Source organism: Equus quagga, chromosome 7 (assembly GCF_021613505.1).
Source record: "Equus quagga isolate Etosha38 chromosome 7, UCLA_HA_Equagga_1.0, whole genome shotgun sequence".
Classification (NCBI taxonomy): Eukaryota; Metazoa; Chordata; class Mammalia; order Perissodactyla; family Equidae; genus Equus; species Equus quagga.
The window spans coordinates 114,467,181-114,484,891 of NC_060273.1; the positions used below are offsets into that span (position 1 = coordinate 114,467,181).

The 17,711-nt window shown below is 37.7% G+C and overlaps 1 long non-coding RNA gene across 2 annotated transcripts in view; it reads right to left on the reverse strand.

Annotated features, from left to right (window-relative positions):
* The window catches only part of LOC124242793 (uncharacterized), a 118,523-nt gene that overhangs the window by 95,628 nt on the left and 5,184 nt on the right, over positions 1–17,711 (reverse strand). For both annotated transcript variants that reach the window (XR_006889503.1, XR_006889502.1), the window contains exon 2: positions 5,395–5,460. This is a non-coding gene — a long non-coding RNA (uncharacterized LOC124242793). The remainder of the gene's footprint in view (positions 1–5,394; positions 5,461–17,711) is intronic.

Here is a 17,711-nt window from a genome sequence, read left to right on the forward strand (position 1 = left end):
CCAGTAAGGAGGCTGTGTATGTTCTGAAGCTAAATGAACTTGTGTTCTAAGAAGCTTCCTTTAGAAGTAACAGCTCTAAAAGCCATGAGCAAAGTATCTGGAGGATGACTGTAGCAAATGGCTTCAAATAGAAGCATCTAGTCTGCTGGCAAGCGCCCTTCAGAAAGCAGGACTTAAATTCTCTTGAAACGAAATCACCAATCATTCTTATGGCCTGCTGCTTACAAAAGCAGGGGAAACATGAGTTTTTCGAGTTACTACAGCTGCACCAAAAATTAGTTTGCACCAGTAGATTTTGCTTTAGCAATGTAAAAAGTAAAACACCCCAAACAAAGTAGAAAGAGTTAGCTAAGGGTGTTTAGAGATGTGAAAGAAGATAATGGAAGAAGAAGCCACTTACATATTTCCAAGACTCAAATTTCTAGCCATGGTTTCTTTTGAATCTTATCTGTCTGCTGCACGCCCCCCACCCCCACCTCAGGCCTTTTTTTCTCTTACTTAATAGTAACACATGCCCAAGGTTTAAAAATAACACTGAGGTATGTAAAACAGAAACTTAAAGTCTTCTAACCCCTATCTACTCTCAATCCTATTCCAAATGCCTAGAATTTTTTTTTTAATCATAGTCTAGTTCTTAAAAGTTTAAAGAAATACTGTCTCCGATTTGTAAGTGTCCTAATGAAGTCTGTTTTTCTGGCCTCGAATCTTCCATGAGGAGGCAGGTGTGTAAGCTAGAAAACAGAAGACAGAATCAAAAGATGGAAGCTCTACTCCTCACTTCTTCCCAACCATGTTTGTGCCTTTGAGCAAAGCACTGACTCCCATGGAATTCTTTTTCCTGTCTGGAAAGCAAGGGAGGTGAAAATGCAGATTCTTGGTTCATTTCTAATTCAAACCTTCTATACCGGCACTGTCTAACAGAAACGTAAGTGAGCTACAAATGTGAGCCACATTGATAATTTTAAATTTTTTAATTAAAAAAATAAAAAGAAACAAGTGAAGTTAATTTTCGCAATACTTTTTTCATCTCAATATATTCGAAATATTATCATTTCAATATGTAATCATAATAAAATACTATGAATATTTTAATATTGTTTTCCTTCCATCTGTCAAACTAAGTCTTCAAAATCTACTGTGCATTTGACACAAGACATCTCAATTCAGACTAGCAACATTTCAAGTGCTCAGTAGCCACATGTGGATAATTCCTACTGTTCTAAGCAACACAGTTTCATACCAGTGCTAGACATTATCCCAGAAACGTTCTGTTTCGGCAAGTAGCTCACTTCTGTATTTATATGCCTGATTGCCTCTGCTGCCAACAAAACATTATTATTGATTATCATTTGTTGGCAAATATCTAATTATCAGCAACGAAGTATTGAACCTACTTAGATTACTCATAGAGTTTCAGTATCAGAGCTTTGATTAAGACTAGTGCTGTTTCCCTATAATATATTTAGTCTTCAAGTGAATTTTTCTTGTCTGGCTGAGTCATTCCTATTGAATTTTAGATCATTTACCCTGAGCTTCACAGCACAATTAGGATATAGTATCACTGTTAATTAACAATTTGAAAAGTATCCTATGCTCTTAAAAAGAAGACTAAATCACCCACTTGCATCCTATCAATCATGTTCTGTACCTCTCAACACTCTCACTAAAAAAGTACCTAACATATTACAAAACATAAAGCATCAACAAGCAGTGAAATTTTAATAGGTGAACTATCACTTTAAACACTGTACTGTTTTCCAATAAATTCAACAAATAACTCTTGAGGGGGCCAGCCCTGTGGCTGAGTGGTTAAGTTCGCGCACTGCACTTCGGCAGCCCAGGGTTTCGTGGGTTCCAATCCTGGGTGCAGACCTAGCACTGCCCATCAGGCCATGCTGGGGCGGCATCCCACACTACACAACCAGAAGGACCTACAACTAAAATATACAACTATGTAGTGGGGGGATTTGGGGAAGAAGAAGAAGAAAAGTAAAAAAAATAAAATAAAAAATAGGTCTTGAATAACTTCCATAGGCGAGGACCTGTGCTTGGTTTTGAACATTCCTGCCTTGGTTTAATTTCAAAGATTCCATCAGAACAGCCCATTATCAGAAGCTTTGACATGTGTGTTTTGGGGCAGGGGTATAGGTTTGTATTCTAGGGTATCTTTTCCAGTAGATCAGCCTTCTCCCCAAATCGGACACATTTTCAAGTAGACGTTTTTCTATCCCTCCAAGTATATTCTGCCTATCAAACAAAATACGCTGAAATACTGTACACTATATCCCACCTTAGGCATGTGCTGTAAATTTAAAGGTAGTACATGTTTAATGTAAAAGAAAATATTCAAATGTATCAGAAGTATATTAACTAAAAAGTGAAAGGTCTCCTCTCACTTACTGCATTATCCTCAGGTGCACCCCTAAGAAGTTACCACTGTTAAGAGTTTTACAAGTATCATCCCAGAATTCTGCAAGCATATGTAAATATCTATACACAATATACACATACATATACACATATGTATACATATGCAAATTTTGAGAAAATATTTTTAAAGTAACACGTGATTATGAAGAAAATTCAAATACAGAGGCATGTAAAAATGGAATAATCTATATTCACATCAACATTTGAGGGGATATTTTAAAACAAAGCAACACATGATTATGGAGAAAACACAAATTATGGTAAAAGGCAAAGAGAAATTTTCCCTACTCGGCATTCCCACTATCCAAAGGTAATAACAAATGCCTATAGTTCTTTCTTTTTGTGTGTATGTATCCTTTGTGAAACTGTTTATGAACACACAGGAATATACAAATACACACACATAAATATATATACATTTATATGCCTAATATATATGTGAATATATAGAGAATATATACATGCTTAATGCAGTTATGAAATATGGTTTTTATTGTGAAATCTAATCTGTATACACATAGATAAGTGTCCAAAACAACAAAGTGAACCCCCTTCAATCACCACCCAGAGTGAAAAGTAAAGCATTGCCAGCACCCTGGAAGCCCTCCTCCTGACTCCTCCTAATCACTCCCACCCCCACCCTCCCTCTTTAAAGGTTCCACTATCCTGACTTTTAGAGTCATCAATTCCTTGTTCTTCTTTTGAATTTTACTGCCTAAGCACACATCATTAAGCACTATAACTTTTCCTATTTTGGTTTTAAGTAGAGTATTATCATATGTATTCTTTTGTGTACGGCTTCTATTATTTGAATATTTATTTGTTTATTTTTAGCTTCAAACATCTTGGGCATCTTAGACAATATATATGGAATCACCTCATCTTTTTAATTCCATGGTTGAGAACTGAATCAATGGCCTGATAACCAAATTATTTTCACTCTTTTGGGGCATTATGAATAACATTGTAAAGAACATCTTGGGCATTCATTTTCGTAAATCAATTTTTTTAACTTAAAAGGTAACCCTACTGCTAATGTAAAATGAGGTGGCATGTTAATTATTTTAGAATTCTTGAAGAAATGTCAGTTCCAGTACAATGAAAGTTTAACAAGGGATGTTCCCATCTTCTAAATTCTAGACCCCCTTCCAAAACTTCTATTTTGCTTAGAGGCAGGGAGCCATCTTTAGAGCACACTGGTGCTGTATTTTCAAAGTATAGTCCCTAGACTGCTGGCATCACAGTTGCTGGAGGATCTTATTAAAATGTGTATGTCCCAGCATTTAACACCTTTGCAGATGGGTCTGATCAATTAGTTAGGACACAATCTAAACTGCTATAACCAAGAGACTCCAAATTATAGTGGCACCAACAAGATAAAAGTTTACTTCCTTCTTATTCAACAGTCCACTACCATGCAGGTAGGCCAATGTGGAAAAGGTAGCTCTGCCCCATAAAGTTGTCCAGGGAATCAAATTAAAGCTGTCTTGTTGCTCTGCCAATCCTCAGGGTATGGCCTTGCTTACAGAGTAGAAGCTGGTCCCCCACAACGTCAATGGGCTATCACATTCTCAGTAAAGAGAAAGGGAAAGCAAGGAAGTAGAAGACAAGCAAATTGTCAGGAAGTGCAGAAGTTGTACACATTCCATTGGCAGAAAACATGGCCACAGCTATTTACAAGGCAGCCTGGAAACATGTGATTTCTAGCTCTATTGGCCATGCGCCCTCCTAAAAACTGGCAAGAGGCAGGGTTCAATTACTAAAAGGAAGAAGATAGGGATGGGGGATAATTAGTAGTCTCTGCAGCATATGGGAATCTTGTTAGGCGCTCCAACTCCTTTATCCTCAAGGTGTGACCAGCCACTGGGCTGGAGAGAAGCTCTTTTATATTTGGTTTAATGTCACTTCTCCCAAGTACCCCTGGAACTCTGTGGGCTAGCTACACTTATGGGGAAAACCAGGAATCAATAAAAAAAAAATAACAGTTAACATCAATAAAGTGTTAATTATATGCCAAGCACCTTACATGATTTCATTGACTCCTCACAACAAGTTTATGAGGTCAGTACTGTTACTAACCCCTTGATTATAGATAAGGAAACTACGACTTAGGGAAGTTCCCTATCCAAGCTGTATATTTAGTCTGGGACTTGAACCCAGAGCCTGTGAGCTTAACCTTAGTCTGTACAGTGAAGGATTACAGTTAAAAGAATCTCTATCCTTAAAAATCTATACATGCTTAATATAAAAGTTGTTGAGATCAATAGTTTGGACATAAAGAAGCAAAATATGGAGCAATTGTTAGTAGAAGGCACCAAGGAGGGCCCAGTCCTAATATTAATGATACTATTAATTGCCACTGAGCATTTACAATCTGCAAGGCGCTGTTCTATGTGCTTTACCTGTGCAACAACCCTACGAGTCACGTCCTATAACCATCTTCCGTTTACAGATAAGGAAACCGGGACAGAGATGTTAAGTCACTTGGCCAAAGTCACACAGCTGATAAGAGTAGCGTGCTTAACCACTAGGTGATACCACCAAAATACAAAGATAGGCAGGCATAGTCCCAAGAGAGGTTGATAATTATGAGTCATATTTACCAAAGTTCTGATATACATTGCCTTTTTACAGGGCATTTCTTAGATAACAAGTCTTATGTGTGAAGTTTGGAGGCTGTCTGATGCACAGATAAAGCAATTAGCAAGCCCTCTGAACATTATGATGACAAACATCTTACTTCATCATTATCAATTAATATTTATCAATTTCCCTACTGAGTCCTGGAGATCTGCTAGGTGTATCTGGTTCTTATTTTCATCATGGCTCTGTTAAGTAAAATGATTCCCCCAAATTTCCATTTGACTTTGGCGCACCCCAGGATGAGCAGATGGCACTTGGACAAGGGCTACTATATTTCCCTCCAGGAATCAGGGTTATTTTTGCCCCCAAGCTTATTCTCACCTCATTGCTTTAGTGCACTTCAAACTGCCAAGCTCATGGTTTGCTGCATTCTAGAGACAATTCTCACTGTGAGGAAAGAGTAGGTATTGTTATTAAATGAATTATTCAGAATTCCCAATGCATCGTGTACATCCTTAGGGGACATGAATTAAAGGGGTAGCATGAGGAAGTTCCTCTGTAGTGAGAGAATAGTTCCATATCTTGATTGTGGTGGTAGTTACACAAATCTATACACGGGATGAAATTATATACAACTATACACACACACACATATATGCAAGTAAAAAATGCTGAAAATGGAATCGGGTCTGTAGTCTAGGTAACAGTGTTGTATCAATATCAATTTCCTGGTTTTGATATTATATTACAGTCATATTAGTTAGTGAATTGTATTACATATAAAATGTCACCATTGCAAGTTGGGTGAAGGGTACATGAAAGTCTATGTACTATTTTTGCAATTTTTTGTGATCTATAATTACTTCGAAATAAAATGTTTTTAAGGGGTGTGGGGGTAGGGGAGGTGTGGAAGGGTGGTTCCCACACCAGCTTTGGCATCAGCTGGGAACTTGTTAGAAATACAGAATCTCAGGCCCCACTCCAGACCTACTAAATTAGAATTCTGCATTTTAACAAGAATCTTAGATGATTCATATGCACATTAAAGTTTAGAAGTATTGCTGTACAAGAAATAAAAATGATATTCAAGTATTTATTGTCCTTTCAAAAAAATTCCTTCATTTCAGTGTCAGAAAGGTTATTCCAGAGGCCCAGGGCCTGCTTCATTGGTATGCAGCTGGTTCAGTCACACAGGGTACTGGCCAGAAAGACTTTCCTCCTCCATGAGGTTTAATACTCTGTCTTCAAATTCTTAATAATTTTATCTATGCCTTTGTGTTTTATAAGTGAAGTCCTATGAGATCACAGAGCATGCACCAGGAGCTGGAGCCTCAGTTTACCCACCTGCCCACTTCCCTGCCTCGCTGGTAGGGGTTCTCAGCTGCCCTGGAACTTTGGGACCCCTCACCGTCCTCCTCCTGGTCCTCACTCAGCTACTGCTGCTGACCTCCAGCCCCAACAGCGCTATGGACACAGACAGAAGGGTTGTGTTGCTCCTTGAGACATCCCAGGACAAGGCATAGTGGCAGCCATTCCTGTCCCAGAATGGCAGCGCCATGCGGTGTTCACAGGCAACTGATGGGTGGAAAAGAGCCTCCTACCCACCTCCAATCCAGGTACCAAGCATGTTCCAGCACGGAGGTTGCACTACCCTCGGAGGTACCCCATCCACTGTGGGTTCCCACAGGCAGTAGGCCCAGGGAAAGGGGAGAGGCCTGGCATGACTTCTCTGCCTCCTGCCAAGACACGAGTCTATCCAGTGGCTGGTAGAAGTAGGAACCCAGCAGCCGGTGGGTGGTATGTGTGCTTAGTCACAGGATGCAGTGATGTGAGAATCTGCATTTGCTGGGCAAGCATCCCCATGCCTGAAGATGGGAAACATTAAAGAGCAAATAAAAATGCCATTTCAGATTGAGAGCATGGACATTAATAAAAGAAACCTTAACTAAAGCAGAATTGGGAAAAGCTGTAGGGGGAGCTCTCGTGCCCTATCATACCTTATCAATTACACCAAACAGGAAGAGCTGGTAGGCTTGCATCTTCCACAGGAAGTAAAACTACTTTACTACTGAAGGAAGATTTCTCTCCCCACCCAATGAGAAATACCTCCGTTCAGCCAATGAGAAGCTGTTGCTGCCCTGAACTGTTGTTCCCCGCAATGGACTTTCCTTTAGAAAAGCCTCTCCCTACTCCCCTTTTTGCTCTATAAAAGCAAGCTCCCCTTCTTTGTTTTCTGGATTTGTCTATGGTTCACCATAGCTGGTACATCCCAAATTACAATTCTTTGGGCAATAAACTCATTCTGAGGACAAAATAACAGGCAAATTTTATTTTTAAGTTGACAAGAGAAAGACTGTAGAAGAAAGGAAAACAGTTTTATATTTTAACTTCTTTGCTTTTTGAACAAGGCTCTCCACATTTTCATTTTATACTTGGCCTGGCAAATTACATAGTCAGTGCTGCAGAGGCCTTTGGGAATCAAAAGATAGACTTCCAGGACCTGTATGGCAAGTTCATGGGCCTAATGGTGAACTCCAACGGGTACCAAAGGCAGCCTTCATTACAAGATGGCTACAGGAATCCTTCAGCAACATAAGGTTTGCTTGTCCCTCTGAAGGGAGACTTTCCACCATGGAAAATATAAGCCAGCACCAAGAATTGTAAGCACAGATCTCCCAATTCTTTGTGTCTATACCTACAGGTACCCAGGTGTGCTTCCATATTTTCTACATTTTTTAAAAAAAGAAGATATAATCAGCAGTAACTCTTCTCTCACTTTTAAAAATTAAAATTCCTAAGTGGCAGAATATAGTGGAAAAAACTGGGATTTTGGAATAAGTCTGGGAAGAGAGAAAAGATTTAAGGTTTTAGGGACTATATTTATATTCCAATATGTTTAGTTCTTCCTTAATTCATTCATAAAATAAGTACTCATTGAGCCACTCCCTAAAAGATCACTAGTGAACTTCAACCAATTCTCTCTGAAGCATTTTTGAGATCCTGTACTTTTTCCATAAATAATTTTAAATCTCTGCATTTTTCAGCTCTTCCTCATAAATAGTCATGTGCTGCATAACGACATTTCAGTCAGCGATGGACTGCATATACGACAGCGGTCCCATAAAATTAGTACCAAATAGCCTAGGTGTATAGTAGGCTATACCCTCTAGGTTTCTGTAAGTATATTCTGTGATGTTCGCACAACGAAATTGCCCAGTGACTCATTTCTCAGAACATATCCCCATCGATAAGCGACATGTGACTGTAATTTATTGATGAATAAAAAAGTGATATTCAGAAATAACACATTATTTATTCTTCATTGTCTTGGCTGCCCTGGGTATTGTCAATCTTTCTTTTACTTACATCCTTTATCTTGAATTTATAATATTATTATTTAGCATCTCTCATGTATAACTGAGAAGAAAACAAAAGCTTAAAAGTTATTTTGTCTTGCAACGTGCTCTCAGTGACTTCAATAAGATAAATGCAAAATTTTTTCTGTAGTATGACCCCAATGTTAATCTCATTAATGTATGTAATTGTGGCTGGGAGGAGCTGGTATATAAAGTTTTTAGTAATCATTGTTTTAGAGTATGGAATTACAGGTGATTTTTAGTTTTCTTCTTTCTATTTCTCTGTATTTCCCCAGTTTGCCTGCAGTGAATATTACAGGAGACATTCGAAGCATTACCAGATAGGGCCCTAATGCCTCTTGATACTCATTATTCTTTAATGAGAACTACTTGGATTTTTTTCAGAAATGTACTTTGATCTTTTGGATACTGCCACCAGTTCACTGACAGGAATGATGAAACTAAGTGTGAATTTCCCACATTTTAAGGGGTGTTAATTCATTCAATAGCCCAATTAAGTCACCACATGATAATCCAATTCGTTACAACATACCAGACACCAAACACCCAATTAATTTAACTTCTGTTCTACATGAGCATACATATACTGACTTTTTTAACTGAATCATGAAGGCTTTTTTTTAACCAGTGATTTCCAGACAGTGAGTTGAAGCAGCCTAAAACTCCTTATTATTTTTAATTGAAAAATTGCTTGACTTAGAATCATGGGGAAGCTATCATAATAAAGTATATCCAGTAAGTACATACTAAATAATTGTAACTGTTAATCTGTCCTTCTTTCAACAGCTTTCAAATAACTTCTGTCTTCCCATAGTACTTTCTGGACAGAACTTAAACTATAAAATGAAAGGACAGGAAGCATAAGCACGAAAGCCCATACCACTGCTAATTAGGGTAGACTTTGAGAATCATCTAGTTCAGTGGTTCTCAATCCTCACTCGACATTAGAGTCACCTAGGGAGCTTCTTACATACACAGATGCGTGAGCCCCACCCTAGATTAAATCAGAATCTTGGGGTGGGGCTTGGGCATGGTATCTATTTTATGTACTAGTCATCATTCTGAGTGCTTTTACATGTGTTAAATCATTTAATAAGACACCTTCTGACATAGGTACTATCATCATCTCTATTTTACTTGTAAGGAATTGAGGCTTATCGAGGTAAATTGAACTAAGTGGCAGGTCCAGGATCACACCAGGCTGTAACATAGCCCGTATTTTGCTAAACAATCTCACAATCCTTCAAACCATCTTCTTAGAGCCTTGAGTGCTGCCATACAATTCTTGATACTGCAGAATTCTATTGGACAAGATATAACCAGAAATGAGTAAATGCAGAAAATGCAGACTGATTTTAGGAAGAACTAAAGGCAGCAGTGCAAATAGGGGAGATGACAGGAATCTTGCACAAGACATCCTGAAACGGTTAAAATTAAGACAACACAGTCTGGCTGGTGGTGCTCAGGATCATGCTATCATTTACAGAAAACAAAACTGAGGCACAGAAAGGTTAAGTAACTTGTCCAGAGTCACAAAACTAGTGGGTGACAGGGCAAGGATCTGAATTGAGGAGATGTGGCAGCCAAACCCATGCAACTGGAAAATAGGGAATGACAAAAGACACCTACCAACTTAATGATCAAATTCACAAATATTTAGGCCAACCACACAAAATGAAGCCTTCTTGCTCAAGAAGGTGCATTTGATTATTAATGTAATCTCATGGTGATTAAAAATGTATATGAGTAAGATAGAAACCTCTCCCGTAAGAAGCTGTCAATTAAGTGGGAGAGTTAAAGTAGAAGCAAAATGAGATTCAAAAATTAGGTAAGAGATGGGATTCGATGTTCCAACTCTGGAAATTTCTATGAATCTCTTGGCCTTGTCAAAGTTTTCCCTTGAAAAGTTTCATCAGGTACATAGAAGAACAAAAGCATAGGTCTTCCAAGGGGAAGAAATAACCTCTGGCTTGGGTATTCTAATTCTGCAAGCTGCAGAACTTTGAACACCAGGTCAGCAAATTTCCTTCCCTTTGTTATGTACAGGGAGAACCAATTTATATCATATCGTATTCATTTGTGCAGTTGCTTTGAGTCCAGAAACTAGAAATGTTCCATCTTACCTAAGTATCAACAAAGAGAGGGAAAAACCCTGTCCAAAATATATTTAAGCTGTTGATGTGGGAAGATAGAAACAATTCAGTGCTAAGACTACAGAATACCTGATGGAGAACCTAGATTTTGATTGCTTGTGTTTGATAGGCTTTTCAAATTACTTTTAAAAGTAGGTCATAAGTGCCTGCCTGAATTAGAGGAGAACTCTCTAGGGACTCTTGCTGTGTTTTAAGAAATCTACTTTGGAGCACATGTGCCTTGTCCCCAGAAAGGAAAGTGTCCTTGAAGATCACAGGCAACAATTTCTATCTTGTCTCCAACAGGACCAGAATGGGGTGGAGCCACAGGATTTGACACCCCCTGGCTTTTGAGAAGGGACCAATTACTATATTCACAGCTAACCTAATGGGATCCTGAGTAACATCATTAACAGCACAGCAGGCAATAAATGATTATAAAGAACCTCATGAAATTCCCTAGGTATTTATGCCTGGTCTACCTCCCTTATCTAATACCATCTGTGGATGCGCAGATGACCTGGAAATGGAAATTGTGTAACTAATAACTTCTAATTGAAAGAAATCTAACTTAAGTCTCCGCATACTGCTCACTGCATGTTATATCTTAGTTCACACCTGGGGGATCTTAACTAGTTACTGCTAACCTCTTTGGAACTCCGAAGCTCAATCATCGTTAGGTTTCATAACACCTACTTGTACTAAGTGAAATAGTATTTTAAAAATTCAGTTGAGGGACAATAGTTTTTGTTAGGAGGATTTTGCAACTTCTTGAGAGATGACTCAGAGTGCTAAACGGAGTGAGGTTGTTGTTAAAATGCAGATTCTTAGCCACTCCTCAGATCTGCTAAATCCAAACCTTTGAGGGCTGGAGCCCAGGGACCTAAATTTTAACAAGTTCCCCAGGGGATTCTTATGTACTTTAAAGTCTGAGAACTTCTGCCCTAAGGTATCACCAATCCAAAGCTAAAAATCACTTGTTACTACCAAATGTTATAAAATGTTGAACTTCTAACACAGCTTTAGTTGGCTATAGGAAACCAGCACTTCTTAGTATTAGAAAAATTCCAGCCACGGTTTGACTTTCTCATATTTAGAGGCATGATTCAGCATGTAGCAAAGACTATACAGCATCTCTATAGAAATCTGGCCCATCCTGTACAAGGCTGCTGGCAACAGGCTCCTCTCTCCCCCATGCACACGGCTGGTTCCAGGATCGGTATGTCCTGAACTTAATCACTATCTTTCTCCTTCATCGTCATGCTCTCTCATCTTCTCTAAAGTAAGGACGATGTTAATTTGGGGTAACTAATAAAAATCAGTATGCTTTTCTCTTACCAGCGTTTTATAATTTATTTTTCTTATATTGTTCTTTTCAAGGTATTTACTGACTGGCACAAAAACTTGTCCATATGATTGCAAACTTCTTCAACCTCCTAACAAATATTCTGCTTTAAATAATATTCGTAAGTCTATCTGAGCTAACAAAATGACCGGAAAAAAAATGGCGATGAAATTGGCTTCAGCAGTCCCAGAGAAAGGCCATGTCCTCAAGGGATGTGACACTATCTCCACAGGCACTGGAAACTTCTTTCACCAAATCCAAAACATACAGGTCATATCTTGAGCAGAGAATTTTTTGCCTTTTGGCGAATATCAGAAGCCTGAAAGCTTGTAAAACTATTAAAGAATTGGTAACACAACAACCTTTTTTACAGAAATTTCCATGCTTGTTTGTTTTTTTCAGGAAGAAATAACAGCCAATACAAACACTTGATGAAAACAACATTTATCTATCTAACTGAGCTCACACAGAAACTGGAAATCAGAATGTACCTGTTAAAGAATAAAAAGTTCTATTGCTGAGGCACTAGAAATCAAACGTCTTTCAGAAATAAAATTCTCCCAATCAGACACCATTCAGCCTGGCTCTATTAGCGTCACTTCTCAAAAGGCAGAAATCTTAAATGGGATGAATTATAACAGCTGCTTTTCACCAACCACCACTCCACCAGACAGGAAGCTGGTTGTCAATGGGTGGTAGGGTGTCACCACAACCCAAGCAGCTCGGGCTGGGTGGTGGGGGGGCCTGTAAGAGGAGGGGAAGACCATCAAGGGAACTTCAGCAGATAGTGGCTTAGTATTCTTTTGCAAATTTTTGCATTTTGACTGTGATGCAGAGAAAGCTCTACTTAAATGCTACAGTCCACAGGGGTCTTTTTCTATCCAGGGAAGACACATAAGAAGTATGGCTATAGCCCATGTTTATAATCAATATATAAACTGAATGAAGATGGAAGACATTAAAATTGTTGAGAAATAATTCATTTTGCTTGGATAAGAAGATTGAAAAGGAAATTGACTAGAGTCCTACAGAAAACTTGTTTCTTTCTAGCAGAGATGTTTAAATTTAATTTTACTATAAAGCTACAATAATCATGTCAATGTGTGGTATTGGCAAAAGGATAGACACATGGGTCAATAAAGAATAGAGAGTCCAGAAATAGATCCACATAAATATTATGGTCAATTGATTTTTGACGTAGGTGCAAAGGCAAGTCAATGGAGAAAAGACTGTCTTTTTAACAAATGGTGCAAATCTATAAGCAAAAAAATGAACCTAGTCACATACCTCACACTTTATATGGAGATTAACTCAAAATAAACAACAGACTTAAATGTAAATATAAAACTATAAAAGATTTAGGGAAAACATACAGGAAAAGTTTTGTGACTTTGAGCTCAGCAGAGAGTCCTTAGATATAACACCAAAAGCACTGTCCACAAAAAATGGATAAATTGGACTTCATCAAAATTAAAAACTTTTTTTGCTCTATAAAATGACACAGTTTGCTCTGCAAAAGACACATTAAGAGAATTACAAAACAAGCTACAGACTGGGGGAAAATATTTACAAATCACATATCTGACAAAAAATTTGTATCCAGATTATATAAAGAATTTTCAAACCTCAACAATATCAAAACAAACAACCCAATTTTAAAAATGAACAAAAGATCTGAAAAGACACTTAAAAAACGAAGATACAAGGATGGCAAACAAGCACATGAAAAGATACTCTATATCACTGGTCATTAGGGAAATTCAAATTAAAAGCACAATGAGAAAATGAACTCTCAAATGAAAAATGGTACAGCCACTTTGTAAAGAGTTTGGCAGTTAATTATAAAATTAAATATACACTTACTATATGCAGTTAATCCTACTCTTAGGTATTTGCCCAATAGAGATGAAGACTTATGTTCACACAAAAACCATGTGTGAATGTTTATAGCAGCTTTATTCAGAGTCACCAAAAATTGGACATAATGCAAATGTCCTTCAACTGGTGACTAAAGAAACTGTGGAGCATCCACACAATGAAATACTATTCAACAATAAAAAGGAACAAACTACAGATACATGCAACAACATGGATGAATCTCAAATGCATCATGCTAAGTGGAAGAAACCAGTCTGAAAAGGTTACATGCTGTATAATTCCATTTATATGGCATTCTGGAAAAGCAGAACTATAGGGATGGAGAACAGATCAGTGGTTGCTAGGGGTTAAGAGTCGGAGGCAGACAGTCTGACTACAAAGGAACAGCACAAGGGAGTTTCTGGGGGTCGATAAAACTGTTCTGTGTGTCAAATGTATAAAACAAAAAGAGTAAATTTTACTGTATGCAAACTAAAAATAAATTTTAAATAGTTTATTCTGAGCTAATACTTAATTTTACAGTACACTTTCTGGAATAATTGTCACTGCAAACCAAAAAATGCTTTTGAATTCTCTATATTTAAAGTAAATTTCCAACGCCATAGTTCCGTTTTGGAAAATATTCAAAAATAACATTCAATCAATCTATTCAAACCTATATGCTTAGAACGAGTATGTAAAAAACAGGTTAATTTTAAAACCACAAGATAGAAACATTTTTCCATAAAGATTCAGGAAACTAAAATTGAAGCAAAGACACTGACCAAACCAAAGTCTACATAGGACAGAGCTATTCCTCCATGCAAAATACAAGATTTGTCAACATTGGACAAAGCTAAATCATGCTGCTTGGCTTTCTATACTATTGAAGTTTAATACAATCTGCTGACTCCAGGACCATTTTTTCACCAGGGGTCAGAGTCACAATAGATCATTAACATTCTGAACTGTTGTTTTCAATGACTATAAATATCCCTGTTAGAGGATAATACTCTTTTCTTTTAATTGAGACATAATTGACATATAACATTGTGTAAGTTTAAGGTGTACAACATTTTGATTTGATACATTTATACAGCAATATGAGACTAATACTTTTTTGCAGGTAAATCAAATCATACTTTATACTTTTTATATTTTTTATGTTGGCTCAGTTGAAAAATATTGAAGAGAAATATCACAATTCAAATAACTAGAGTATTTAAATCGCCTCAAATCGTTTTACACGTAAGAGAAGTGATTTATTCAAGTCAAGGATTAGAGGGACCGAATCAGAAACAGACAAGCAGTTCTCCTTATTCTCAGTTAATGGCCCTGCTTCCAAAATCAAATTACAGATTACCAAACACATATCTGTTGATTAGTCATTGTTAAAATTAATTTGCTATAACAATTTGAAGGCAGCATTACTGCTCTGAGTAACAATAACAGCCCTTGGAGACAAATGTATTCTTTTCCTTTTCCAGTTGTTAATATTCCCTATCATTGAACTGAACTTTCGATGCATTTAGGATAGACAATATTCAATGTACACCCAGCAAACTTTACTCAGTAAGTATGTGACTACTACCAGTAGCAATGATCTCTTACTCTTAAATGCTTTTTGCACATAACCAGTTATTGAAGAACAGCTCCACACCGTTCATTATTTCCACTGATAGTACCCTCTTTCAAACTTCTAAATGATACAGAGCCTCCTCTGATCATTGGTCTCCCTGCTTTCTCTCTTCTCAATAATCTCTTGTTCCTCGCACAATTCAGAATAAGGTGTCTTCAGGCACCCCATTACTGCCTACAATACCTACTTTCTGTCATAACACACCCAATGGATGAGGTATGCAAGTCAACACCTCTCCGTGGGTGTGCACTGAATAAGTGCAATGCCTAAGGAGCAGCGTTAATTCCACTCCCCTCTTCTCCCACTCCAAAACACACAACTGAATGCAAGTGACTGAGCATGATGTCACTTTTGGGAAAATCTTGGAAATATATACAGGGACACACAAACACAGATACCCCCTGTGAGTAGTGTGGCCCACCATAGCCGTGATTCTAAATGGGAAGGAGGTGTACAGCCTTTACGGAGGGCATGGATTGGGAACACCTCCCAGTTCTTTCTCTTCTCTTCCTCTTTCCTCATAACCTCCCTCAGAAAACCTGTCCAGTTCCACAACTACTATTATCTCAATGGGATGGACTCTGAGGCCCAAGACTCACATTTCCAAAAGACTGCCAAACATTTTCATTCATATATTCTACCACTACCTCTAACCTAAACCAGCTCCTACTCCTGATTTCCTTATTTCTTTTCATATCAATACTATCTTCTAATAAACCAAACTTGAAGCTAGTAGTTATTTTCGGTTCCTCATGCTCACTCACCTCTCGTACCCAAATAAAGCTGCCAAAATTAGTCAAGTCTACCTTCACAGAGCCTTTCACATCCTCCTCCTCTTCTTCATTCCCATTATGAAGACCCTCGCACAGGCCTTATTACGTTTTGCCTCCTAATTCAGCTTCCTTTTTCCAGTATCCCTCCATGCCAATCCATTGCTCATACTGCTATCACCTGGACAGTCCTAACATATGGGTGAGATTATGCTACTTTCTGGTCAGAAGACTCCAAAAGTTCCCCACTGTTCACAGATAAAACTCCATAGTCCTTAACCAATACTGAAAGCTCTCTTCACAATCTGTCTCCAACCCATCTTTCTGGCCCCATCTGTCATAACCACCTTCACGTGCCCCCTATGCCAGGTAAGCCAGATCATTATCTTTCCCTCAAAACACCTCACGATAACAAACCACTGCTTATAAGATTCCTACACTTAGAATGTTTCAAGACTCCCATTATCACAGCTACAAACCTTTGATATTCCAATGCTAACTCTTCTACGAAGTTTTCCCCAATGCTCTGAGCTGAATATGTTCTAGAAATCCAGAACTCCTAAATCAATGAATTAGCGCCTGTATGGCATTTCTCATCTAATATCTCTTATCCTCATATCTTACATCCCTTATTAGGCTATACTGCCATGTTTCTAATTGTGTAAATATTCTAACCTATAAGGGTCATGTTGGCTTTTAAATTTCCAAAATCCAAAGCAACAGCAAAAGCTCCCAAATAGTACACCATAACACATCAAAAGCTCAAAGAAGATAAATACGATGCTTGAATAAAAGGCTGATTGAAAACAAAATGGGATCAGGAAGCCTGCAATTCTAATTCTCTGAGTAGAAACAGAAAAGTCTTCTGTGTTCACATGTGTGATGTATTTATTCTCTACTTTTTGCCATAATATGTTCTGGAAACCACATTATAAAGTAAGTGCTATTTTCCCATGGGAACAAGTGATACCACTGGAGATTGTGCTTTTGACCAATGATTCATTATCAAATAAATCATAGATATGAACAAGACACAATAATAGCAAAGATGTAAACTGTAAATCCTTATAATTTAAAATTATAACACGAACATTTTCAAATGGGCACCTATGCACTGTGCTTGTTATACCAAGAGTTCTAACATATCACAAATTATCTATGCCACACATAAAAAGAGAATTAGCTTTCATAAATCTCACTAAAGTCAATACGCTAGCTATAATAAACCAAAGCTGAATAGATCATTTTATTTGCCTTCTTACTATTTAATAGGATATTTGCTGTTTGCATAGAGGGAGTGATTCAAATGACTTAAGCCTTGCTTTCAATACCAACAACAAAACCAACTCCCAAGCTGCCCAAAAAGGTAGAATCAACCAGTTCCTCTTTATTAATTTTACTGAGACAACTTGACATATTCAGTATAATTCCTCAAACTTTAGAGTCATGTTCACAGACAGAAGTGTTAGATTTGGAAAAGGAAATCTTAGGTTCTGACCAGGCTCTGTCACTTACTGACTGGGTGAAACACAGCCTCTCTAAGCCTCAGTTACCTCAAAGGTAAAATGAATATAAAAC